The 26,808-nt window shown below is 43.2% G+C and overlaps 1 long non-coding RNA gene and 1 pseudogene across 2 annotated transcripts in view; both read left to right on the top strand.

Moving 5' to 3' along the window:
* LOC146976705 (protein NLRC3-like) overlaps positions 1-24,593 on the top strand; it is an 80,114-nt pseudogene extending 55,521 nt beyond the window's left edge. The window contains exon 7 of the transcript XR_015037510.1: positions 24,470-24,593. The product of XR_015037510.1 is annotated as a protein NLRC3-like (transcript). The remainder of the gene's footprint in view (positions 1-24,469) is intronic.
* Positions 24,594-25,208: 615 nt separating this feature from the next.
* Positions 25,209-26,164, top strand: LOC146976704 (uncharacterized). The gene is made up of 3 exons (XR_015037395.1): positions 25,209-25,552; positions 25,781-25,949; positions 26,038-26,164. It is a non-coding gene; the product is annotated as an uncharacterized LOC146976704 (long non-coding RNA).
* Positions 26,165-26,808: the final 644 nt, after the last annotated feature.

Here is a 26,808-nt window from a genome sequence, read left to right as displayed (position 1 = left end):
GATGCAAATAGATTTATTTAGCGTGTGCAATGTGATTTACCAAACCAGGAAGAGATTGCGGTGGCTGTTTTTGCGTCTTTATTCACCACGTCTGAAAACCATGTACTAACTGATACAACTTTGTGAAAACGTATGCGTTTATTGATTTGATACCTGTCAGAGCCCCGTGATCTTACATCTCTGCATTTCCTCACGTCTGGGTAATTCTGTAACAGTTTTTCAGCCGTGTTAAAAGTCATTTACGCGCCGTTACGCACGGGGCACGTCTGTCCTGCAGTGCGCTCCTCTCCTCTCCTCTCCTCTCCAGTACCTGACTGCTCAGCTCCGACTCTCAGTGACACCTGTCCGGTCCCGGACTGAGACACGTCACCGCTGCCTTCACCCGTGTTTGATCCCTCTGGTCAGTGGTCAGAGCGTTTAGATCCGTGTGTCCCACCTGAGCTCTCTATTAATTAATCCACTCGATCATGGGCGGCACACACACACATTATAGGTGCGTGATTGTCGCTGCAGCTGCTGCCTGTTCGTCACTATATGACGAGTTGGGCCCTGTAGCGATTTGTGTTTATTTATCTAAACAGAGCGCGAGAGAGATGAACACACATGCTGTCATTGTATGCATCGGATCAAATGTCATTCTGTCCCTTCGTCCGTCCAGCTCTCTGTCCACTCTCTCCATGGCGGAAACGATTACCACGCGCAAAACCCTCATTTACATATTGCGGTTTGCACGTGTTTTCATTTAGCGGGTTACTCTTAGTAGATTACCTGTTTTGCGTGCACTAACCAAACTCGCAATATTATAGCGTGCGCAAACAATATAGCGCCCGCTATCTGGGATCTTAGTAAATCCGGCCCAAAGTTGTCTATGCTGAGTCTGTGTAGCCAATGAAACAGGAACATAAGGTCTTGGGATATCAAGCTGCTCCAGCTCTTTCATAGAGTCCCTCCAGAGTTTCCATTGTTCTTGTTTTGCTGTTGGAAGTGGAGCATCCCAATCATACTGTTCAACAGAAAGCTCTCTCATTATGTTCCTTCCCCCCACAGTAACTGGTGCCACAAACCCTAAGGGATCAAAAAGACTGTTAACTGTGGAGAGAATGTCTCTCTTAGTCAGAGGTTTCTCCTCTGAGGAAACACAGAAGGTGAAACTGTCTGTCACTAGGTTCCAGCCGAGACCTAGGCTTCTCTGCAGAGGTGGTGATTCTCCTCCAAGACTGAAATCTTTAACATCTTTCGCCCAGTCTTCTGTGGGGAAGGCTTGCATGACGCTGCTGCTGTTGGATGCTATCTTGTGTAGTCTGATGTTCGACTCAGCTAACATTTCTTGAGACGTCTGCAAAACCTTGATAGCGTCTGTTTCAGTGGGGAATGATGCAAGTCTGTCATCCACGTAAAAGTTACGCATGACAAACTCTCTTGCTTCTCGAGTGGACTCTGTTGCTTCTGAGGCGGCTCGTCGTAGGCAGTAAATAGCAACAGCTGGCGACGGACTGTTGCCAAATACATGGACCGTCATGCGAAACTCTTTCACTGGTTTTTGCAGGTCGTTATCTTCATACCACAAGAACCTCAAAAAATCGCGATGTTCCTCGCAGACTGTGAAGCAATAAAACATCTGCTGCACATCTGCAGTGACTGCGATTGGTTCTTTGCGGAAACGGATCAGAACTCCAAGAAGAGCATTGTTCAGATCAGGGCCACAGAGGAGCACGTCATTAAGAGAAAGTCCTTCATGTTTAGCACTGGAATCGAACACTACTCTTATCTGATCTGGCTTGCGTGGATGGTAGACGCCGAATAAGGGTAGGTACCAACATTCCTGGCCTTCTGTTAATGGTGGGGCTGGCTCTGCTTGCTTTGCATCAAATATTTTTTGCATGAAGTTTATGAAATCTTTTTTCATCTGTGGTTTCCTGTCCAGATTGCGCCTTACAGATGACAGACGCTTCACAGCTTGAAGTCGGTTGTTTGGAAGACGGTTCCGTGGTGTCCGAAAAGGTAAGGGGGCAACCCATGTGTTTGCTTCATCCTTGTAAGTTTGTCGATCCAGTGTTTCCAGAAAAATCCTATCTTCAATTGACAGATCAAGGTTGTCGTCGTGTTCTGTTCTCTGAAATACTTGATGACCAAGATCGTCAGTCTCCCTCGCTTGGTTAGACATGGTGCTTTGAAAGCTTGGTGTGTGACAGCTGAACTTCTCTTTGACCTGAATGTTGTTGGTGCATGGACCCAAAAGTGAAGCTCGTCCATTGTGTAGGATGTTGGTTTTGTAGACACTGGTTTGGAATGACTTATGTGCGGCTCCCAGACACACCTCTCCAACAACGACCCACCCCAGGTCCAGACGTTGAGCGTATGGTTCATTGTGGAGTCCATTGTGCTGCTCTCTGACCTTGTGCACACAGAGAATGTCCCTGCCAAGGAGAATGAGGATTTCTGCATGCGGATCGACTTCTGGGATTTTACCTGCTATTGGCTTCAGGTGGGGATAGTGAAGAGCAACTTCTGGAGCTGGGATTTCCGCTCTATCATCGGGAATCATGTCGCACTCGATGAGAGTAGGAAGAGAGAGCTGTGCCGTACCATCCAGAGACTCGATGATGAAGTTGTTTGCTCGCCTTCCTGTGACGTCCATGACTCCTGAACACGTCTTCAATGTATACGGCTCTAAGTGTCCATCAATATTGAAAAGATCAAAGAAGTCTGTCTTTGCAAGTGAGCGGTTGCTTTGTTCATCAAGAACAGTGTACATTTTGACTGCTCTCTCTGGCTGTCCGACAGGGTACACTCTCACCAGACATATTTTTGAACATGATCTGGAACCGGCTGAATTTCCACAAATTTCAGTGCACTTTGATGTCACATCCGTAGCTGTTTGCTCCTCCTGCTCCCCGCCATGATCTTCTGATGCAGCAGAGCTTTTCCACTTTAAAGGGAGAGGTTCTGGATGAAGAGCTGTAGTATGTGTTTCACTTCCACATTCTCTGCACTTTAATGGCACATTACAGTCTTTCGCCATGTGACTAGTGGAAGAACAGCATCTAAAACAGATATACTTGTCTTTCAGGAGAGCTTTTCTTTCTTCTAGACTCTTACTTCTGAACAGACGACACTTCCTCAGTGGATGCGGTTTACCATGCAGAGGACACTGTTTATCAGGGTCTGTGATGCTCTTGTCAGTGGTAAGATGTTGACTAGCTCCACCTGCTGGCGACACATCCGTTTTCCTGACAGAGATTGGAAGCTAGTGTTTCTGCTTTAAACTTGTTGGTCTTTCTGTTCTCAGGTTGAAAGTCGTAACACAAGCAAAGCTAGGGTCGTTGCGAACCTTGGCTTCTTCACTGATGAATCTGACAAAGAATGAGAATGGAGGATAAGACACACCACAGTCTCTCTTGTATCTTGAAGCGACACTAACCCACTTCTCTTGCAGGTTATATGGGAGTTTCGCCAGGATAGGGTTGACTCCATGTGCTGTATCCAGATGAGAAAGGCCGGGAAGATAGCCATTGTGCTTTGCTGCGTGTAGCTCCAGAAGAAGATCTCCTAGCTCCCTCAAACGCTGATTCTCTCTGTTCGATACCTTTGGAAAGTCCTCAACTCTCTTTAACAGTGCATGCTCTATGATTTCTGGTGCACCGAAACATTCTTCCAGTCGCTGCCACACCATGTTGAGACCTGCCTTTGGGTTGTAGACGTAAGCTGCTCTGATTCTTCTTGCCTGAGCAGCTGATTGTGGCCCGAGCCATTTTGCAAGCAGGTCCAACTCTTCTTGTGGTAGCAGGTTCAAATCCCAAACCGCTGCCTGGAATGATGTCTTCCACGCCCAGTAATTCTCGGGTTGATCATCGAATTTCAGCAAGCCGGAACTAACCATCTCTCGACGCATCAAATATTTTGCAAGGTCCGAGGTGTCTGTAGAATGGACATGGGGAGGTCTTGGTGAAGATACGTTGGGCCCAGGATGATAAGGCTGGCTGTCGTGGATAGGCGTTTTCACATAAGGACCATAATTCCCGCTGGCGGGCTCTCTCTTGGGGCTTACAGCATAGTTGTATTGTGACATGTTCACCCCAACCTTTTGTGTCTGGTCGGATGAGTGAAATGGCAGAGGTTTAAACTCTTCTTTGCTGTGCTGACTTCCTTGGTAACCATCCGGGTCTTTGTGGTCCATAGTCGCTTTAACGTAGCCTGTGGCTGACTGATGCATGAATGCAGATGGAGGATCAGGAGGATAGTCCGGACACGTTTGCGGACCAGCATTGAAATCTGTATGTTGCTGCACATACTCTTGAGTGCGCTGGGTTGGATCGATGAGTGGCATTTCTACTAGTTGGGGCTGTTGTAGGTCTCTGGTTTCCTGTGCAGATTCTTCCCAAGCTTGAGCCTCAGCTTGCGCTGCCGCCGCTTCCTTTTCTGATTTGAGCACATGCAGGTCTGCATCTAACTCAGCTTTCTGTTTAAGCTGGTCAGCTTGTTTCTTCAAGATGTCGGCTTCCTTGTGTGCAAAGGAGAGTTTTATTCGTGCAGCTTCTGCCTTTGCTCTTGCCCTGGCCACAGCGACAGATGACGAGGAGGTGCGTTGACTGGAGCGTTGAGACCCTGATCCTCTTGATCTTGTCTCCGATAAATTTTCTCCTTTATTATCATCTGCGGGAGTTGCCATGATTGCCAAGTCTTCTCTGCTGAGTGTGGCGAGATGATGCCTTTTACTATTCTGCCCTCCCTGGACGTGGTCTAGTTTGGCAGATAGCTAACAGATAGTCTTCAATAAGAAGCAATGTTTTCCTTTTCTTCAAGGGTTTATTGACACTTTTGAAGAGCACTGTAAACTGACACATACAGAAAGAAGATAAGCATTAGACTATGTAGCTTTGAGTACATAATGTGTTCAATTAACACAGCTTTAATCAAGTTAACTCTATACAGTAAAGTCAGTATAATAATGTAAACAAACAAGAAAATAGACCGTTAGCTTGATGCTAATTTACAATGGAAAACGCCATAGACGGGCTAACGGGTTAGCATCGTAATATCGGTAAAAACGTAAAATAACTGTCGTTTTATATCCATTACAGAAACAGCAATATATCAAGCTATATGTCGATTGTGTTGACAATAATACTCACAGGCATATGATCTCTTAAACTCAAAACAACTGGAACTGCCGAAGTTTGGCTGCAGACTAGCTTCTGCTGATGTTATTGTCATTCACTCCACCTCTATTGTCATACTGCCACCCTCTGGCGAAGACGTGTAACTACATGCCACAAAGGGCAGAACACTTGGCAATTAACAAAATAGTTGGTATATAATTACAAATTATCCAGTAATTAATACTTATTACCAGGTACTGTAGTTACTTGGTATTTGCCTGGAATTGACTTGTAATTACTTTAAAAGTACAAGGTAATTACCTATATAGTTACCTTGTAATTACATGGTAATTTTACAGTTACTACTCCCTTATTACATTTACTTACCTTTAATGTAAATACATGGTAATTACAGTACCGTACAGTACCGTAAAAGGAAGCGTTACCAAAAAAAGTTATTACAGTGCACTTTGGATGTGTTTTCGATGATCGATTAGTTTTGCCTACAGGCTTGAAGGGGGAGCCCTTGCCGCTCGATGCTTCACTTTTATTGAAGCTGGCAAAGGCTTCAACACCATGTCTGTTTCTTCATTCACATTTCCCTCTTCAGGTATGAAAAACATGGTTAATGCATAATGTGATTGTGCTATATTTTTGTTTACATTCCATACATGCCCTGACGTTAAGTAGAGTGGCACGGAAGATGTTATTTTGTATCTTTGTTGTTTATTTCTTGTGTAGCTCTTTGTACGGTTTCAGCTTGTTAGCTAGTAGCCACCTGTGGCTCACAGAGTAGACTGTTAAAGGGATAGTTCAACATTTTGGCAAATTGGCCCATTGCCATAATCGCTATAGTCATAGCAGTAGGTTTGTTACCTTTAATTGTCGGTGTAAGCTGTTTTTAGAACGACGGAGCGGAGCGGCAGGCTGCTCAGAGCTACGCTACGGAGGCTAAGGGAATTTCTTGGTTTCCCTCATCAAACTCATCAAATACAAAATCCCAAAACTCCAAAACGCTTTTGTGGACAAGTTGTGAGCTGCACATTCACCACGCTATGAGATAATAATGGAACGTTACCAGACGGAGCCGTTTTAGAGGTAAATTCATGCAAAACTGCTGATACGCGTTGCCTTCAGGGACAGTTTTTCAGCAAGCAGACTCTGTATTTACCTCGAAAACAGCTCCGTTTTGTAACGTTCCATTATTATCTCATAGCGTGGTGAATGTGCAGCTCACAACTTGTCCACGAAAGCGTTTTGGAGTTTTGGGATTTTGTATTTGGTGAGTTTGATGAGGGAAACCAAGAAATTCCTTTAGCCTCCATAGCTTACACCAACAATAGTCACGTTTACATGCACAAAATTTCTTAATCAGATTAAAAATTGAAGGGATCGGAAGATCCGAATCCACTGTTTACATGGGCGCAAAATCAAATAATCCGATCATGACGTGCGTTCACATGCACCAAGCTTTATTCAGAATAACAGCATTTAAACAACAGAAGAAGAGTTGTACTTCCTGTACTACTGTAAACAAACAAAGGCGGGATCTGCTCAATTTAAATCACATTCAGTAACGTTACTCAAAATGGACCTGCGCCAGATTTTAAAAGCTGCTGTTGTACTACTTTTGTACATCGTAATTAAACAGACTCAGCAACGTCTACTGCTGTTCCTGCGTTACGCGAGGAGAGAACGGGAGGACTTAAATAATAGTTTTGTGCTGCCTCCAAGTTTGGCACTGTTCCCCCCTCCTCCTCCTCCAAAGACCAGAAGCCGATGGATGAGAGTGAGGAGTAAAGACTGGGGGACAGCTCTCCATTCCGACACACCTCCACTTCGACACCCCGCTGTTCCGAAATACCCCCACTTCGAAACACCGCTACTCCGCCCCCCCCCCCCGCGCAGCTGTCCAAGGTGCCGAACCGTGTGACGTTGTTTACATTCTGTGTTGTGGCTTGTCTGTGAAACATGCGCTGCTCAGAGACTGGGCAGATCTGTCCCACTTGCTTTCTCCCCGACTCCGTTGTTGGAGATCTCCACACAGTAATAGAAATACACTTTTTTTCTCCCCCCCCGCTCCGCTCGAGCGCGGCTGAACCCGGCTTGAGCTCACAGGGCGCGAGGCTGCAGCAGCCGCCGCTCGTGCTGACAGCTGACTGAGGGAGATGCTTTGGTTGGGCTTAGGCAATGAAGAAAGGAGTTGGTTAAGTTTAGTAAACAGACCAGGTAGAGGCTAGACAGGCTAGAAGCATAATGAACATTATGTCATTAATATGAAGTATTTTCTTGTTTTGCAGTTAATTATGCACATGATCTGTTTGACCCCAAAAAGGAAAAAAGGATCAATGCGCACTGCGCACTGGGGGTTTCCCCCAATAGCCTTTTCGGAGTAGCGGGGTCTTTAGAAAAAATAGAAAACCCTGCTATTACGATGAATGGAAGTCTATTGTCGGAAAGGCGGGGCTTCGGAAAGGCGGGGTGTAACCTAAAGACTGGTGGGAGCGGGTGCGAGCGTGCTGACCGAATTTACTGACCAGGAGTGGAGGCAAAACTTCCGCATGACACGTACGTCTTTCATGAAGTTGTGCAGCATGATGGAGAGGTACATGGCCCCAGATGAGGTGACCGTCAGAGCTCCTGTTCCCCCAACACAGTCTCACCCCTTTGCGTCAAACGGTTGACGCTTGGTCAAGGCCCCTTACGTCAATATACTGACGTGGAGGGGGTACCCTCGAGGTCGTTTCTCGACGAATAGGGCCACTCATAGACTTGAATGCAAATCCCTCATCGTCGGATTTTGACGAAGGGGGGCGGGACCGTTTCTCCCTCACTCCCAGTGCGTCAACAGCCTGACGAACGGTCACTGTCCCTCCTCGTCACATGCCTGACTCATTAGGTGCCCGTTTTTCGTCAGGTTTTGACGCGCTCGGCTTTCAGTTGATTCCAATGCAGTTCCCTTCGCGGCGATATGTGACGCTCAGAGCAAGTGATCCAGCCGACCCGGCTGCGGCACTGACGGACGCTGTGAGCAGAGAATAACTTTTTTTTTTTTTTTTTTTTTAACTTTTCCTTAAATCTTTATTGAACCTGATGCTGCTGTGTCTGACGTAACTTTCGGCAAGGACGTCCTTTCGGTTATTTATTTATTTATTTATTTAGTGATCATGGTGTTTGGTGCAGAATAATCAATCAATAAATAAATAAATAAATTACGTCCTTGTCGGAAGCTGCGTCAGACCAGGAGTGGGGGGGGGGGGGGGGGGGGGGGGGGGGGGGGGGGGGGGGGGGGGGGGGGGGGGGGGGGGGGCGGGGGGGGTTGTGGATTCTACAGGTGAAGACCACTTCCGCGTTCAAAAAGCTGCTCTGTTTAATCAATATTCTGAAGAAAGATCTGATTATTAGCCATAACGCTGTAACCATCCAAGGAAGACTGTGTAACAATATTATGTGCTTCTGCTGAGTCCAAAAGCCCTGTGTAATATCAACTTTATTTTAAGAAAACACGCTTTGTTTCCAATGTCATATCACGGAGAAGCACTACATTACCCATAATCCTCATATTTATCAGCGACGTGTCTGATTGGTTGAGCTTGCTGTTGCCAGCAAATGAAAAAATAAAACAAATTGAGCTTATATTATTTTCTTAGTAACTAAAAGGTCTTAACATCTTTTTTGTTTTCAACATTGAATAAAAAAAGGGTGCTATATTGTTAAAATTCAACAATAAAGTGCATAAAAGTTGGCTTGACTTCTTTCTTTTTTTCTTTTTTTTCATAATTTTCACCAGCATCTTTCTGGTCCACATCACATCATATTTATTGTAATTTTTAATTCAATGAGTGACATTTTATTTTTTATCTGAAAAACATTATTATGAATTCAAGGGTCAGAGGTCACTGATTAGTGTTAAATTTAACCTTTTTGACCCTGTTTCCTTGAATAAATCACTAAGACTTTGATGCGGGAAGCTGAGATTTTGATTTGATTTTGTTCAGAGCACTAGGGACAAAGTTTCTGTAGAATTTCAGACCTGTCGGACCTCCAGAAGGGTCACAGCTGACTGTCCAGGCTCGTTTCTCGGCCTTCAAAGCCTAGATTTAGAAGCCTTTTGTCTAATAACGTCTACATCCTTGGGGTTATAAGGCTGAAAGTTTCATGTATTTGTCCGGGGGCCTAAGGCCATCCACCATGTGCAATTTCAAACCCGTGCGACCTTCACAAGTGTCAAAGGTCACTGATTTGTGACCTTTTTGACCCCGTTTCCTTGAATAAAACACCAAGACTTTGATGCGGGAAGCTGAGATTTTGATAGGTTGTCCAGAATGTCTAGTAGATTGTGTGTGCAAAAGATTCAGAGCTCTGTGACATTCAGAAGGGTCACAAATAGCCAAAAAGCAATGCTCCTTTCTCTGACCTCATATTAAAGGAGAAATGCAATTCTTTAATAGCTTCCAGATGCTTTGGCCTATCAGGCTGAATTTTTAGCTAAAGGAGCTGGTGTACGATCAGGAAGTAGGGGAGCTGTGCATAAAGCCAATTGGTAAGTGTCAAAGGTCACAGGGGTCAAACATCAAAGTGAATCCAGCCATTCCTGCTTTTTCTCAACAAAACATACACGCTTTAAGTTATCATCATGAAATATTAATAGGTTGTATATCAGAGAGTCCTCTATCAGAATATTTTGGTCCCGTTGCTCTAGGGGCCCCAGGGGGCCCCGGGGGGCCACTTGGCTTTCCCATGCTCCCACAGAGTTGGGTCTCGGGGTGATGGATAAGGGCCTCACCATGAGTCCACAGGCCAAGTTTCAAGTGATTTGGTCGGTTTCTATGGAAACGGCGGCCTCAAGGATACAGAGGAATGCGACTGTTTGAAGCCCCGCCTCTCGAAAAGTAATGGCTCGATCAGGACCAAACACACATCTACGCGTTCGTCTTGGGCCCCGAACCATATATTACGAAATCAGAACTGCACGACTTTTGGAAATGTGTTTTGTCTATTTCGGCTTTTCTGACTCAGAGTCTGTCAGACTTAAAGCTTGAGAGACCCTCTTAGTCAGAAAAGCCGAAATAGACAAAACACATTTCCAAAAGTCGTGCAGTTCTGATTTCGTAATATATGGTTCGGGGGCCCAAGACGAACGCGTAGATGTGTGTTTGGTCCTGATCGAGCCATTACTTTTCGAGAGGCGGGGCTTCAAACAGTCGCATTCCTCTGTATCCTTGAGGCCGCCGTTTCCATAGAAACCGACCAAATCACTTGAAACTTGGCCTGTGGACTCATGGTGAGGCCCTTATCCATCACCCCGAGACCCAACTCTGTGGGAGCATGGGAAAGCCAAGTGGCCCCCCGGGGCCCCCTGGGGCCCCTAGAGCAACGGGACCAAAATATTCTGATAGAGGACTCTCTGATATACAACCTATTGATATTTCATGATGATAACTTAAAGCGTGTATGTTTTGTTGAGAAAAAGCAGGAATGGCTGGATTCACTTTGATGTTTGACCCCTGTGACCTTTGACACTTACCAATTGGCTTTATGCACTGCTCCCCTACTTCCTGATCGTACACCAGCTCCTTTAGCTAAAAATTCAGCCTGATAGGCCAAAGCACCTGGAAGCTATTAAAGAATTGCATTTCTCCTTTAATATGAGGTCAGAGAAAGGAGCATTGCTTTTTGGCTATTTGTGACCCTTCTGAATGTCACAGAGCTCTGAATCTTTTGCACACACAATCTACTAGACCAGTGGTCCCCAACCACCGGGCCGCGGACCGGTACCGGTCCGTGGATCATTTGGTACCGGGCCGCAGAAAGATGAAATGAAAATGAAAAAAAAAAAAAAATCGTTTGTTTCGTCTATTTCACACTTCCGGTCGTTTTATTTTGAAAATGTTGCCACTTCCGTTTGTGCATCTTCCCAGTGCTGCGCAATTGACAGGCAATTGACAGGCAGGCACAAACGTAAAAGAGTGAAAAACACACGTCGCCGGGCCGGGAAAACTCAATAATGAGACGACAGAAGACCCGACGCCTTCCAACAAGAAGAAAGCTGTTCTAAAAGAAAAAGCACGAGTCCTGTTTAAATTACGGGTTCATTGCAACAGGTGATTCACATGCTCCAAGCTCCGCAATGTGTGTGCAGGACCCGGCCGGCTCTCTGCCGCTTCATCACTTCACAGAAAACTTCTCTCCCTGCGCTCTGGATTTAAGCAGAATATCCTGAGATCGCCACAAAAGCACTGAAAACCTGCTTCCATTACAAACATATTATGTTTGTGAAACGGAGTTTTCTGCAGCTTCAGCAGCAAAACGAGATGACAGAGTAGACAGGAACCGAGATGACAGACGGAGCATCACCCCCGGATGACTGACATTATTATTGTGATCCTATATTATGGTGAGTTGTAACAAAGAACGTAAACGTAAGAGAAAACTAGGCTATGTGAACGTGTAGTCCTGTTTATACAATAGGCCTACATGTAATGTAAACAGGGAACGTACGCTACCCCCCCCCCCCGAAGAGAACGACTGCCCCCCCCCCCCCGGGCCGCGGTAAAATTTTCCACCGGTGACCGGGCCGCGGAGATAAAAAGGTTGGGGACCGCTGTACTAGACATTCTGGACAACCTATCAAAATCTCAGCTTCCCGCATCAAAGTCTTGGTGTTTCATTCAAGGAAACGGGGTCAAAAAGGTCAGAAATCAGTGACCTTTGACATTTGTGAAGGTCGCACGGGTTTGAAATTGCACATGGTGGATGGCCTTAGGCCCCGGACGAAACTTTCAGCCTTATAACCCCAAGGATGTAGACGTTATTAGACAAAAGGCTTCTAAATCTAGGCTTTGAAGGCCGAGAAACGAGCCTGGACAGTCAGCTGTGACCCTTCTGGAGGTCCGACAGGTCTGAAATTCTACAGAAACTTTGTCCCTAGTGCTCTGAACAAAATCAAATCAAAATCTCAGCTTCCCGCATCAAAGTCTTAGTGATTTATTCAAGGAAACAGGGTCAAAAAGGTTAAATTTAACACTAATCAGTGACCTCTGACCCTTGAATTCATAATAATGTTTTTCAGATAAAAAATAAAATGTCACTCATTGAATTAAAAATTACAATAAATATGATGTGATGTGGACCAGAAAGATGCTGGTGAAAATTATGAAAAAAAAGAAAAAAAGAAAGAAGTCAAGCCAACTTTTATGCACTTTATTGTTGAATTTTAACAATATAGCACCCTTTTTTTATTCAATGTTGAAAACAAAAAAGATGTTAAGACCTTTTAGTTACTAAGAAAATAATATAAGCTCAATTTGTTTTATTTTTTCATTTGCTGGTAACAGCAAGCTCAACCAATCAGACACGTTGCTGATAAATATGAGGATTATGGGTAATGTAGTGCTTCTCCGTGATATGACATTGGAAACAAAGCGTGTTTTCTTAAAATAAAGTTGATATTACAAAGGGCTTTTGGACTCAGCAGAAGCACATAATATTGTTACACAGTCTTCCTTGGATGGTTACAGCGTTATGGCTAATAATCAGATCTTTCTTCAGAATATTGATTAAACAGAGCAGCTTTTTGAACGCGGAAGTGGTCTTCACCTGTAGAATCCACAACCCCCCCCCCTCCTGGTCTGACGCAGCTTCCGACAAGGACGTAATTTATTTATTTATTTATTGATTGATTATTCTGCACCAAACACCATGATCACTAAATAAATAAATAAATAAATAACCGAAAGGACGTCCTTGCCGAAACCTACGTCAGACACAGCAGCATCAGGTTCAATAAAGATTTAAGGAAAAGTTTAAAAAAAAAAAAAAAAAAAAGTTTTCCTCTGCTCACAGCGTCTGTCAGTGCCGCAGCCCGGCTCGGCTGGATCACTTGCTCTGAGCGTCACATATCGCCGCGAAGGGAACTGCATTGGAATCAACTGAAAGCCGAGCGCGTCAAAACCTGACGAAAAACGGGCACCTAATGAGTCAGGCATGTGACGATGAGGGACAGTGACCGTTCGTCAGGCTGTTGACGCACTGGGAGTGAGGGAGAAACGGTCCCGCCCCCCTTCGTCAAAATCCGACGATGAGGGATTTGCATTCAAGTCTATGAGTGGCCCTATTCGTCGAGAAACGACCTCGAGGGTACCCCCTCCACGTCAGTATATTGACGTAAGGGGCCTTGACCAAGCGTCAACCGTTTGACGCAAAGGGGTGAGACTGTGTTGGTTTGTGACGTATCCCAGCTCAGGCCAGTTATTCCACTGACTCCAGGAGGGTACAGCATCATGATTAAAGTGCTGATCACTCATTGGTCTCCTCAGAGTACAGCTTTTACACACTGCCTATACAGTGCTGCATCTTCAAACTGTGAAGCACTGACTTTCATCACATGGAATGACATGAGTCCATTCCTTCTTAGTTTCGGTGACATTCACAAATTCACTCTAAGTCAGGTAGTTTTCATGTTCGTTACTGCATTTGGGAACGCAAGAGTGATCTCTGCCTGCACTGATTGCCATCATCTGACCTTTACATAGAAGTGTGGTAAAGGCCTGGTGTGAACTTACAGTAATTTAAATCAAGTCTCAGTGTGTGTGTGTGTGTGTGTGTGTGTGCGTGTGTCCAGTGATCCTGCTGACAGAGCAAAAACAAATAACACTCATCTGAGGGAAGAGGTTGAGGTTGACAGTGGTGACCTTTCCACGTCTGTACGTGAGAGGGAGAATCTCTGAGTTAGTTTGTGAAGGAAGTGTTGCCTCTCTCTCTCTCTCTCTCTCTCTCTCTCTCTCTCTCTGTACAGTGGGTACTAGTTTCATTTGGACGGTTTCACGCGAGATTCACGCGTGAGTCACGGGAGGCTCATGCGGATTTTTTGTGGAGGAGTAATTGTGTTTTCACCAGAAGCTGCAATGTGTCCAAACAACCGCCAGGTGGCATCTGTGAGCAGCAGATCGCCTCCATAAGACAGCAGCACGGAGCAGTGCAGGCATGGGGAATGCAATATAATAATAATACAGTATAGTTTTTCAATGAGAAAAATGTAACGACGGCAGCTATACGTCTCACTCTCTTTTATCGATCCTCTTGTCAGCTCCAAACACACCCATCTGCACCGCGATTAGGCTATAGACCACAGCGTGGTTTTCCACACAGCAGTTAATTAACTCAGTGGGCGATGCTGCCGGTGTGTTTTTAAAATGAGCCAACTACAGTAGTGTTCATTCCCCACCTTGTTTGACTGAGAGTGTAGCTGGATGATTTCTCATGAATGAACGGGCAATAGCCTATGTCACTTTCGGGCTGGGCGATAAAACAGGATATCCTGAAATAACTTTCCCTCGATAGAAATAGGCTACAAGATGTGTGGATATAGGTTTCATTCATCCATGTTTTGACAGACAACACAAACAACCAGTGGCAGGGACGGACTGGCCATAGGGCAATATGGGCAAATGCCACAGCAGCCGCGACCGAAGATGCAGCCGTGCTGATGTGACCGCAAAAAAAAAAAAGTCAGTCGGGGTCAGCTGGTTTACAGCCGGCCGACTCTGAAACACTCGAAACACAATAACATTAGTAACGCAAGAAAGGTATAGTTCACTTAGTAGAGCAGCTCTCACTGTAAGCAAAGATTTTATTTCAGTCTGGGATGCCAACGTGCAGTTTTAGTGAACAATGCATTTTCTCTTATCATCATTATTATGATCACTGATAGGCTATAGCCTATATGTGCGGCTATATACCGTATGTGTGTGTTTGTGTAATGCAGGGGTGCTTTAAAAAAAAACACAGTTGTCTGGGCAGCAGGCATTTTTCTCACAACCGACCTCAAAAGCGAGGGCAGGTCCGCCGAAGCATCATTCCGGTTTGTTGCCGCTCCACAGAGCACATGGCTACTTAATTATGCACGTGCTGACCATATATGGTTGTGCTGATGCATTCTGGGGGTGTGTTCATGTCTGCACCATTCTTGGGTCCGGATTTATCAATGGAATATTGCGGAGAGTTGTGCGTATGCACAGCTTGATCAGTGTTTCCCACAGAAAAAATACATAAATAAATAAATGTGTCCACGTCTCACGTGTGTCTACGTGCGGTGCGCCCGCACGCGAGAGAGGCGGCAGGTTGAGAGGCTGACTGGCGGAGATGAGAGCTGGTGAGATGCTAACATGGTTATTTAAAACACCATCTCTGATCTCTGCCCGCACATAGACAGACACAGGTTCACATACAGACAGGGGCGCACGGCAAATGCAGCTGCAGCGCTATTAAACTAGAGCAACAGCAACTCTCATATTTAAATTGTGTTTTATATTGATTTCATATATTTCACTGATTAACTGCAATTAGGCTATAGAATGCTAGTGTGTGTTTTATTGAAAGCGAGGCTGGGTGAAAATCGCCACAGTGGGGTTTACAGCGGTCTGTAGGACCAGCTTATAGACACATCAGCGACACATTAGCACCTTCATTTATCTCTGATCAATAGGTGTGCTTGTGGATACTTCACTCAAGTAGGCTACAGCCCTGCCCTGCCCCCCACAGAACTTCACACAGCTGTTCAGTCAGCTTAGAAAAACCGGTTCTTACAGTAGCTACCTCTCCTCACACTTTTCATAAGCCGGAGGACAAAACTGTAGGCTTCATTGTTTCGTTTCATTTCGTTAAGTGAAAATCATCTCTGAATTATGGAACTAAGAATAAAATAGGCTTATCTTTAAAAAAAAAGATCCTATGATATTTAGCCTAATTGCATTATTTTTATTCAAATGTGACTGAGACCTTTATCTACCTAAACAGAGGGTAACATGAATAAATATCCTGTTTTGTATTTTTCTGGAAACTGTTACATTATGTAACGTGACCGCGGCACTCTCTCCCCCCTGTCTCCCTCCCGAATTGGGCATATTATGATAAATATAACTGTAGATGAAAACAATAGGCTAATTGAAGAAAAAATAAGCTATTGTCGGCCCGAGGTATAAATGCCCAGAAATCGAATGTTTCATTTGTGTAAGTTGTAAGCTTCAGAAACCATCACACATGGAAAAGTCACGGACTGAGAGACCTGTAGTTTTAATGTAAACAAAGTCATTTATGTAAGAAAAACACAAACGTCTGTGTGAGACCATCTGGGTGGTTCTAGTGTTAACATTAGCCTAATGAAGAATGAAGAAAACACGTTACAAATGAACTATGACCGAATTGACAGCAGAAACAGTGTATCTCAAGGAAATTTAAATCGAATGCAACTGTAACTTGTAGCCTAATCCAAGAGGCTTCAGCCTCTTGACTGAGAGGTGAAACGTCTTCCCAATAACCAAGTCCAGTTGCATTCGATTGAAATTTCCTTGAGATAACTAGGCTATGACCGGGAGTCCGGGACAAACGAGAATATTCACAGGCTTTAGTGCATACGCACACGCCGGCCGGAGTCACTCGCAACAATGTAGCTTTCCCTCGATTAAAGTAGTTCTGTCATCTCCCACTTTGTACCGGATAAGAGACAGCACCCGACAGATATGCTAAATGTTTGGATGCAACAAAGTCACTGTTAACAAAATCAGCATCTAGTCTGTCCCTTCAAGAGCAGCTGCTGACAGATGTGCATTATTGCTCCGCTCGTGGGTCCAGCAGCATCGGGTCCAGGCTGCTGGCACGGACGTAGCGATCGTGGGCTATGAGTGGATTACATTCACCAGAACTTGCAGAACTCAAACTACTCAAACTTGGAGCCACCCAGCCAGGCTACAGGAGAGATCAAAAATATGCAGGGGACCCCCAAAAGGCTGAGAACCACTGATCCTGATGAACGTAGGCTACTGTAACCACTGTGAAACAATAAAACAACAACATTGATCTGATTGACCGGCGTAGCGGTCCCTCTCTCCATTCACTCTCTAGCTCTCTCGACCACAGCTGCAAATGAAGTACCTATGGCCTATGAACAGCGCCACTCTCCATTGCAGCTACGCTGTGGTCAAACGTGGAATTACCCCAAAATCTTTTGAGCTGCATCTCAGTACGATGCTTCCACCTAGTGGCTACAGTGTGACCTACAATTTCACGCAACGCGTGAATCACGCGTTACGTGAGGGAAACGTCCAAATGAAACTAGTACCCACTGTATGTGGTGGTCTTTGGGGATTGCAGTGACTTTTTAAGGAAATTAAAACTGATGAACGCATACAGTAATGTCAATGTCAACAATCCAACAACTCCAAAATGCTCTGGTGGACAAGTTGTGAGCTGCACATTCACCACGCTATGAGATAATAACGGAACGTTACGAAACTGAGCCGTTTTCGAGGTAAATGCAGAGAGACTGCTTGCTGAAAAACTGTCCCTGAAGGCAACGCGCATCAACGGTTTTGCATGAATTTACCTCTAAAACAACTCTGTCTCATAACATTCCGTTATTATCTCATAGCGTGGTGAATGTGCAGCTCACAACTTGCCCACAAGAGCGTTTTTCAGTTGTTAGATTGTGTATTTGATGAGTTTGATGAGGGAAACCAAAAAATCCCATTAACCTCTGTAGCGTAGCTCTGAGCAGCTCGCTGCTTGGCTCTGCCGTTCTGAAAATAGCTCACACCGACAAATAAAGGTAACAAACCCACTGCTATGACTAAAGCAATTATGGCAATGGGCCAATTTGCCAAAATGTTTAACTATCCCTTTAAAAAACTTTATTACACTAAAGGTTTAGTCCATAGGACTTACTGCAGGTTTGATCGATCATGATCTCTCCCTTAGCCTGCGTGGTGTGTCACCACAGAGTGACTCTGCAAAGTTGGTCAATAACAATAGTGAAAGAGGTTCTGTGAAATTAACTCTAATCAGAGAAGGGGGATGTCAACAAACGGCCTCTCAACCTCTGAGAAATCCAATAGATGAGCTGGTCCTTTAAAGACTTCCACGGGGAGGTGCAGAGAGACAGTGATGAGGCAGAGATTCTGTGTGAGCTGAGTTTGGAGAAAGGCACTCTCATATCATTCAATGTTATTTATATTGCTAGTATGACCTCAGTGGGTGTTTTTTGTGAATAAAGCGCTGAGTCATCAAGAGTCAAGTTTTTAGTTTCTTTTAGTGAGTAGCTAACTTCTGCTTATATCATTTCCTCACAGCTAGTTTGGCATAATTTTAATAAAACATCTGGCCTCAAACAAGAATACCTGTACCTTCCTGGAGCTGACAGTACAACAGCCGGTTTGATGAGTTCATGCTTTGCCGAGGGCTGTAATTTTTCATCATTTTAGTTCGCAAAACATTTTAGAGTTTCTTAATCTCTTGCACAAAAGAAAAGAAAAAGAAGAAAAGATGGGCTCTAATTTAGAGAAGGACACAATAAAACAGTTAATAATTGCAGCTGTAATTAGTACCAGGATGAAAAATTACCCAAATGTGTCTGTGTGTCCCTAAAGTCACCGTCTACCACAGAGAATGTTGACACAGGTCTAGGTGTGGCACACACACAGAAAAGATGGTAATAGTTGTAACACCACAGGCAGATAAGGCCTGCAGCTACTGAGTGTGATGGGGAAACCAGAGTTGCAGTTGTTGGTTCTTGAATACACCCTTGTGTTCAGGCCAACCCCTTTCTACTGCCTCCTGATTAGACTGAGGGCATTTAAGTCACCTGTGACCTCTGGACTGTCTCTTTGTCTCTCTCTCTGGCTGCTGTGTGGGCTTCCTCTGACTCTGAGGTAGGAAATAGAGCCACTAGTTTAAATGTTACTTTAAATCAATTATATGTAGTGACCAGGTTGCAATTGTTTGCCACAGCTCTCCTCTCCCTCTCTCCCCCGGTCTTACTGGTGTCTGCATCTACTAATGAATGAACGGAGGTATGTTGTGAACTGTTGATGCCTGATCTGATGTGGAGTGGTACTAACAAATGAAATTCTGTCCTTTCTATAGTTCTCCAATGTGGGTACTCATTAGCTCGTACCTGGGTTAGCCGGTGCACCTTTTTATTAAGGTAGGCTATGTGATTTTGACCTGTAAGCAGATGAATTGAAATGCATGTTTGGTTTTATTATAATTAACTGACCTTTCTTGAATTTATAGGTCATTGTCAGCTGCTGTTTTGCCTTGCTTTTAGTGTTGCCTTCATTGTTGATTATTGTTAGTCTGGACCAACTGGTGTTTTTGTTGCTTGTGTTAATGTTTGTTTTGCTTTATTTCTTTTAGTGGCATTAGTCGGCTTACAGCGGAGGCTAGTCACGATAGAGTGGTTCCCTTCACCGTTTGTAGTGTTAAAGCGCACCGGGACACAGTTGCAGTGTGCACCATTTGCAGTGATTTGCCGTGAGCACGCGTGGTGGGTAAGTTGTTGCACCTCTGGAACACATCCTTAGGTAGGCTGCCTCCCTGTAGTTGGCTTCTGTCCACTCCTTTTTTGTTAATTTCAGAATAAGTGTCACCAAAATAGTAATTTCAGTGTTTTTATAAAAGAATCCCCTGTTAATAAAATTTGTTATACTTCCCTAATTTGATTCACCTTTTTTGTGCCATTAATCCCCTTCTTTACAGATATCTCCAGTTATTAATTAATTCAATTGAAACAAATAAATTTGGCTTTATTTGGAAACTACGTCTCTGTCTTGTCTTAGTATACGAACTTGTGTTGTCTGTGAAAGTATTGAGGTCTTATTCAGAATTTCATAAGATATTTCCTGGGGTGAAACTCCCCAGGTGGCATTGTTTGGGTCAGGTTCTGGTGGCCTCCAGCCACACATTCACCTCGCCACATGAGCATGCATGTTTCACCAAATAAGAGTCAACAGCAGCACATGAAAAATAAAATGCTCCAAATACATTGTTATGAATTATACCAGCATTAAATTTACATAATGGTGAACAGAAGCAGAACAGTGGTCTACATTGCGATCATAACAGCCTCAGTAAAATATAGCCCATCACGTCATGAATGAATGTGAGAGTGAGGTCTGTGAGAGATGAATGAGAGCAGGCAGACATTCAGCCAGCCTGAATGAGCTGGAAATGAAACAAGACAGGTCTGGCATTTTGGATAGGAGGTGATTTGTAGAGTCGGGCATCAGAGCCGCCTTCGCCCACCTGTACCTGTCTCTGAACTAAGCTGTCTTTGCCGGATCCACACTAATCTCATGAAGGCTACTGCCTCTCTGGGGTTCATGTGGCAGGAATGTGTCCTAGTTACAGAAAAGTTGAATTACTGTGAGGTGCAGGCTGAGACAGTAGACCGAGACAGCATGAAGGAGAGAGACAAGGAGGATGGATATTCTACCTTTTTGTTTTTCCAACTGTCTATCTTGAACTTTAAAAAAAAACACTTTTTCTTCATGTCCTTGTATTACCTGCCTTAGAGAGACATTAAAGGGCAACCATGCCAACCTTTTCATTGCATAAACGTGTAGTGTTTTCTTACTATGTAAACAAAATGCTGTTTAATGCTGCGTTCAAGACAACTCACAAGTCGGGAAAAATGAGCTCTGCGTTGTGATGAATGAATTAAATGATGTCAAATTTGTAAATTACAGGTCGAAAATTTGGGTTGCATCTCAAACCTCAGTGACAGTGTAGGAGACAAATTTCGACGGCTTTCCCCCATAATTCGACCACGCTGAACACAATGGTGTGTGGCTCGTATTTTTCCGACTTACCGTTCTTGAGATATAGCCGATTTCGCCCTTCTTTTCGAGGCCACGCCCCCTTATCTTGAGAAAGTTGGGTCGGACTTGGTATCGTTGGAAAGCTTAGGTCCTCAGCTATCCACACACGTTGGTTTCATGAGTCTAGCACTTTCCTGTCCAGAGTTAGGAACTTATCATCCCTTGATTCACTTAGCCGATTTCTTATTTACACTGTAAAAAAAAGTCCGTAGAAATTACGGTAAAAAACCGTCAAATAGCAACAGTCAAAGGCCGTAAAATCTAAAATGGTATGTCACCGTAGTAAATACATTTAATTACTGTAAATCAAGAAACAATACATAACTTTAATTTTTACAGTCGTACTATGTAGAAAACACAGATTTTTTTCTGTCAAAATGAAGAAAAAAAAAATTCATGGGGAAATACCGAAGTCACAAAAGAGAAATTATTGTAAAATTAACGGCATTATTCTGCCAAAATTAAAGATTTTGTTGATGTTTACATTTTAATTTACAGTATAAAACTGTTAACCCTCTAACACCTATATTAACCAGTCTGCCTGGATTTATTTTGTCTTTTTAGCTGTAAAAGTCATACAGGCTGCTATGAGTATGTGCTTTTGTCCCTTTTTTCAGGACAACTTCTTTCAACATCTGGCAGTTGTTTTTTCTCTACTGTGTTATACTTTAACAGGGTGTAATAACAGAAAACGGTTTTAAAAAAACGGTGTAGAATCCTGTCACCGGTGACAGGTCCGGTCCGTACTGCATAATACATCCATGACTAAAAGGGTTAAACATTCTGCAAAATCATACCTTCATTTTTACGGGAAGAACTTGTTAAAAATATGGTCCAGAGGTAAATTCAATTTTAAAAACCACTGAATAATTTTAAAAACATCTGATTAATTTTAGAGGCATTTCAAAACATGATTTTAAAAGCATCTAAAAACTGCAATATTTAAAAGCATCTCAAATTCAGGGAATGATTTTAAAACGACTGGAAAATGAGTAAAAGTTGTATTTCCCCTCTACAGCTTGGGGATTGTGCATTGGTTGACATTAACGCGCCGCGTTTCAAATAGGCCAATCAGCGCACTGTATCTGACTCCCGTCTGTTTACCTCGGTTAACCTCCGTGCATCTCCGGAGCTGGCTAACGTCGTGTCGGACTTCACCTTCAGATCCACCGAGGAGTTTCAGTTTTGCCTCAGCCAGAAGTTGGAGCTCTTCTTTAGTTACCTCGGTAAGTGAATCAACACACCTTAAATGCTTTAGTTGAATTGTGTTTATTCGGTTTATTAAGAGGGTTGCATTACAGTTAGCTAACATTGCCATGTCCCTATAGCTTTACGTTTAGCTACATTAGACTGTCATAACAGCCTGGAAACGCCTATAATACATGTGCAAACGTTTTTAGGAGACGGGCTGTTTTATTAGTAATTTTTTTTTCTTTATTTTGACTGCTTTTGAAAACCGTGGTGTGGGTTTATCCGCCTGGCGGGCTAAAGCAGGATCCATCTATGTGCTGGAGCTCGTGGCTAGTGTGCGGTGTTTACCCACTTAGCGGGCTAAAGTAGGATCAGGCTATGTGCTGAAGCTTATTGTGGATACAACAGAGGCGGATTTGTCTATTTATGATGTACTCTTGCAACATATGTGGAGGAACCGTTCAGTCTGTAAAAGCATATGTTTTGCATTGCAAACTACACCGCAATGAACCCCAACATGTTTTTAAATGTGTTCAATTCAATTCAATTCAAAAAACTTTATTCATCCCCAAGGGGCAATTAAAAAGCACGCTGAGCAGTTCAGGTAAGATCACAATTCTCCATTTTGGCTTCACTGAAAGAAATACAAAAAATCCCAGTGGTGTGCAGTATAATGGGATAAATTACAGGAAGGACCAATTTGTTGTCACCAAGAATGATGATTCAGTGGAGTTTGGTGAAATCATCCTCATTCTTGTGAAAGATGATTGTGCCCTTCATTTTCTGATGAGAGTGAGGAATTTCTTTCACACTACCACATGTACTCTGTAAAAAACACAGGAAGATTAGAATGCAGACTTGTTAGTGAACTAATTGACATGTGGCCTTTATCATATTACATAAACAATGGATACCAGATTGTCCCATTGAAGCACAGTCTCTTGTCACACTATATCAGTAGGCCAAACTGTTTCTTTTGTGTGTCTTAACAGATATGGCTGAATCACAGCAGATAAGCGATGCCATAGCAGCAGTGCTTCCAGATCTTCCTGATCAAGTTGTCAAGTCAGTAGAAGATGCTTTGAAGACACTTGGTGCAGTAACAACAGATGATTTGCAGTACATTACAGAGGGAGACTTGCTGCCAATATTAAAGCCCATACAGGCCAGGAGACTGGTGGCTGCCTGGGCCCAAAAGGGTGAGTGTAAAACATTGACACTACCACACAGCACACTTATTTTATGGGGCTACACAAGTAATTTAATAGTTTAACACTTTCTTTAAGAGTAGAAAAACAGTCTGGGTATAAAAGTAAAATCTGATTTTCTGTCGAAACAAAAAAAAAAGTAAACAGCGCCCTCTTTTCCTTTTTTTGTTTGCTGTCAGCATCAAAAAATGATAATATGAAAAAATCTTAATCAAATAACAGCCCAAATTTGTTTTTGTTTTTTTCTTTTCTTATCAATGTGACGGCAGACAGACCGGAAGCCCAAGTGAAGTGTAAACACTTCAAAATAAAAGTAGCATGGTAACTTATTGTCATACACATTATACCATTCTCTTTACACACCCATGTATTAGCTACATTTATTTTAGTAAAGTGAAACTATAACAGCTGATTGTTTGGGATAACGTGATATATAATTATTACTGGAGTGTTAGTGTGAATGCATATTGTGGAAAACTTTAAATGCTATTACATTTCCTGCTTAAATACAGAACATCTGTAAAGTTACCAGCAGAGGTCTCCATCACCCACAGTCACAACTGACACGGCTTCAAATCACAATAATAATAATCATTTGAAAATGAGAACTTATGAAGTTATGATGACGGTTCAGTTGATGTTTAGCCACAGCATCAACTGCATTCTGCGGCTGTGTCACAGAGCCTGGATGTTTTGAGTCTCTTCTGCAGTAAAGCCCTCAGGTCCTTCATTCTGCGCCACCTTGCGGCTATACATCAATTGCACTGAAGGTAATAAGTTCTCATTTTCAAATGATATTAATAATATTATTGTGGTCAGTCTGTGGGTGATGGGGACTTCATAGATGTTCTTTATTTAAGCAGGAAATGTAATAGCAGTAAAGGTTTTCGCACAATATGTATTCACACTAACACTCTAATAATCACGTTCTCCCAAACAATCAGCTGTTATAGTTTCACTTTGGGTGTATAAAGAGAACGGTATAATGTGTATGATAATAAGTTAGCTCGCTACTTTTATTTTGAAGTTTTTACACTTCACTTGCGCTTCCGGTCTGTCTGCCATCACATTGATAAGAAAAGAGAAAAACAAAAACAAATTTGGGCTGTTATTTGATTTTGGTTTTTTCGTATTATCGTTTTTTGATGCTGACAGCAAAAAATGTTTTTCCATTATTGATTTAAAACGAAAAAAGGAAAAGAGGGCGCTGTTTCCGTATTTTTTTGGTTTTGACAGAAAATCAGATTATGCTTTTATACCCGGACCAAAAACATTAAAGGCTATATGATTTCAAGTCTCTTTTGTTGTATTTTTACAGACTCATTCACTCCAACTTCGGCCCCGCCATGTTCCTCTCCAGTGTCTCGCCTTTCCTCTCCATCCTCAGTCTCTTCCTCACCAGCATCATCAACAGCAACATCATCATCCTCAGGAAGCTGTGATCGACTTGCACCAAACTGGATGGACAATTTTAAAATACCATGGCAGAAGCTCTCTGAAGAGTTAGTACAGAGTTTAGAGAGAGAGAAAAGGCCAAGTGCAAAACTACGACGAGAAATGATAAGGATTGTGGTCTCCGAGATGAGGATTTGTAAGAATCCAACCAAACACCACACCACAGAGATAGCAAAAAGAATCGTGGCCAGGTATCCAAAGTCTTTTCAAGATGTCATTGATGGTGATGTTATTGGACTTGGATATCATTCCCTGGCTAAGCAACTCCAGTCAAGAGTTGAAAATGTCAAACGACCTGACACACCAAAGATACAGAAACGCAAAGCAGCATCAGATGATGATGACACTGATGAAATATCTCCTGAACAAAGAGCAAGTGTTCAAGACACGTATGGCTGTGTCAACTGGATAGCCAAAACATCTGCCGCTCTCTGAGACTGTGGAGAGTCAGCTGGAAAAAAAAGAAAAAATGAAGATGTTTGAAAATATGAACGACAATTCAGATGCTGTGAAAGACTTAATCAAGTCCACCTATTTCACGCAGCGTAAAGAGATCAATAATGGTGCAAGCATCAAGAAATTAAGCCAGGAATGGCCATTTTTGTCTAAGGAAGTTGGTATGGCAGCACACTTCAAGAACTAACTGGCGTGAGTTTGATTGAGTCCTTCCTTGCCAATGTGGACAAAAAGGGTGCACGTCTCTTAAACTTCTTCAAACGTGTTGATGCACATAAACACAAACAAGTTCTGGATACTCTTCTCAAGCTTCAGACTGAAAGAGGTCAGTCCACTGGTTGCTCAGAAGAGGTCATACAGATGGTGCTTCTATTACTGGCTCATTTTGATGAGAAGGAGGATCATCTGTTCCATTTCGTTGAGAAGACAAGCCTTGCTGAGGAGGTTCAGGTGGAGAATGTGCCACCAACACCCTGCTTTATTGTGTGTGGTAAGTAAACTGAACCAAACCTGCAAGCTTTCTCTATCGGTATACTAGCACCCACTTGTACTTGGCTTGTTTATTTTCATGTTAGCTTGTAGCCCACTTTGAGACACTGGCTAACATTTAACCTGATAAAAAGTTCTGCCAACAGTGGATTGTATTACACTTATCCTATATTGGAATAAGTACCATTGAATTTATTTGTTTGTTTTTTTTATTCATGTTTATTCTTAGGGTCCTCCTGCTTTGACGCTGAAACATTTATGTTGAGCATCGACAAAGTGGTTGTCAACGACAACATCACTTCCTTCACATCTGCCATCTGCCTGATGTTTGGCAGTTACTACTGCCTCAACATACACTACCCAGTGGAGCTACGGTCCACACTGGAGTTTCTCCAACGGTAATTTTTTTTTCTTTTTATAACATTAAAAAAATGCAGGGCATTTGATATCCCACCTGAGATTTCTCTCTCTCTCTCCCCCATAAAGGTGTTTCTTTTCAATAAATCCTGAGAAAGGCACCAAAGTCGAGTGGAAGAAGAAGAAAAAAGTCCTCTCAGTCAATCCCAGAGTCCTCACTCTGATCTCAGACCTGGCTGACCATGAGTGGACCTTCCAGTGAGTGTTCTATACACTGCACACATTGTGTTCTTAAAGTCATTTTGTACATGTTCAGCGTTACTGCACTGCTTTGTACTTTAAACAAATTAAGGTAAACTTGCTAGGAATGTTTTGTATTAAAATGGTCAACACTTAACTGGAAGTATACAGTTCATATACTTAAACAAATGGTTCACTTAAAGGGATAGTTGAACATTTTGGCAAATTGGCCCATTGCCATAATCGCTATAGTCACAGCAGTAGGTTCGTTACCGTTAATTGTCGGTGTAAGCTATTTTTAGTACGGCGGAGCGGAGCGGAGCAGCAGGCTGCTCAGAGCTACGCTACGGAGGCTAAGGGAATTTCTTGGTTTCACTCATCAAATACACAACCCAACAACTCAAAAACGTTGTCGTGGACACGTTGTGAGCTGCACATTCACCACGCTATGAGATAATAACGGAACATTACGAAATGGAGCCGTTTTAGAGGTAAATTCATGCAAAACCGCTGATGCGCGTTGCATTCAGGGACAGTTTTTCAGCAAGCAGTTTCTGCATTTACCCTGTATTTACCTGGAAAACAGCTCAGTTTCGTAATGTTCCATTATTGTCTCATAGCGTGGTGAATGTGCAGGTCACAACTTGTCCACGAAAGCGT

The sequence above is a fragment of the Trachurus japonicus genome, chromosome 13, assembly GCF_045865225.1.
Source record: "Trachurus japonicus isolate A0001 chromosome 13, Traja_1.0".
Lineage (NCBI taxonomy): Eukaryota > Metazoa > Chordata > Actinopteri > Carangiformes > Carangidae > Trachurus > Trachurus japonicus.
The sequence above is the reverse complement of the archived record's forward strand: the minus strand, read 5'-3'. Positions and strand labels throughout refer to the sequence as shown.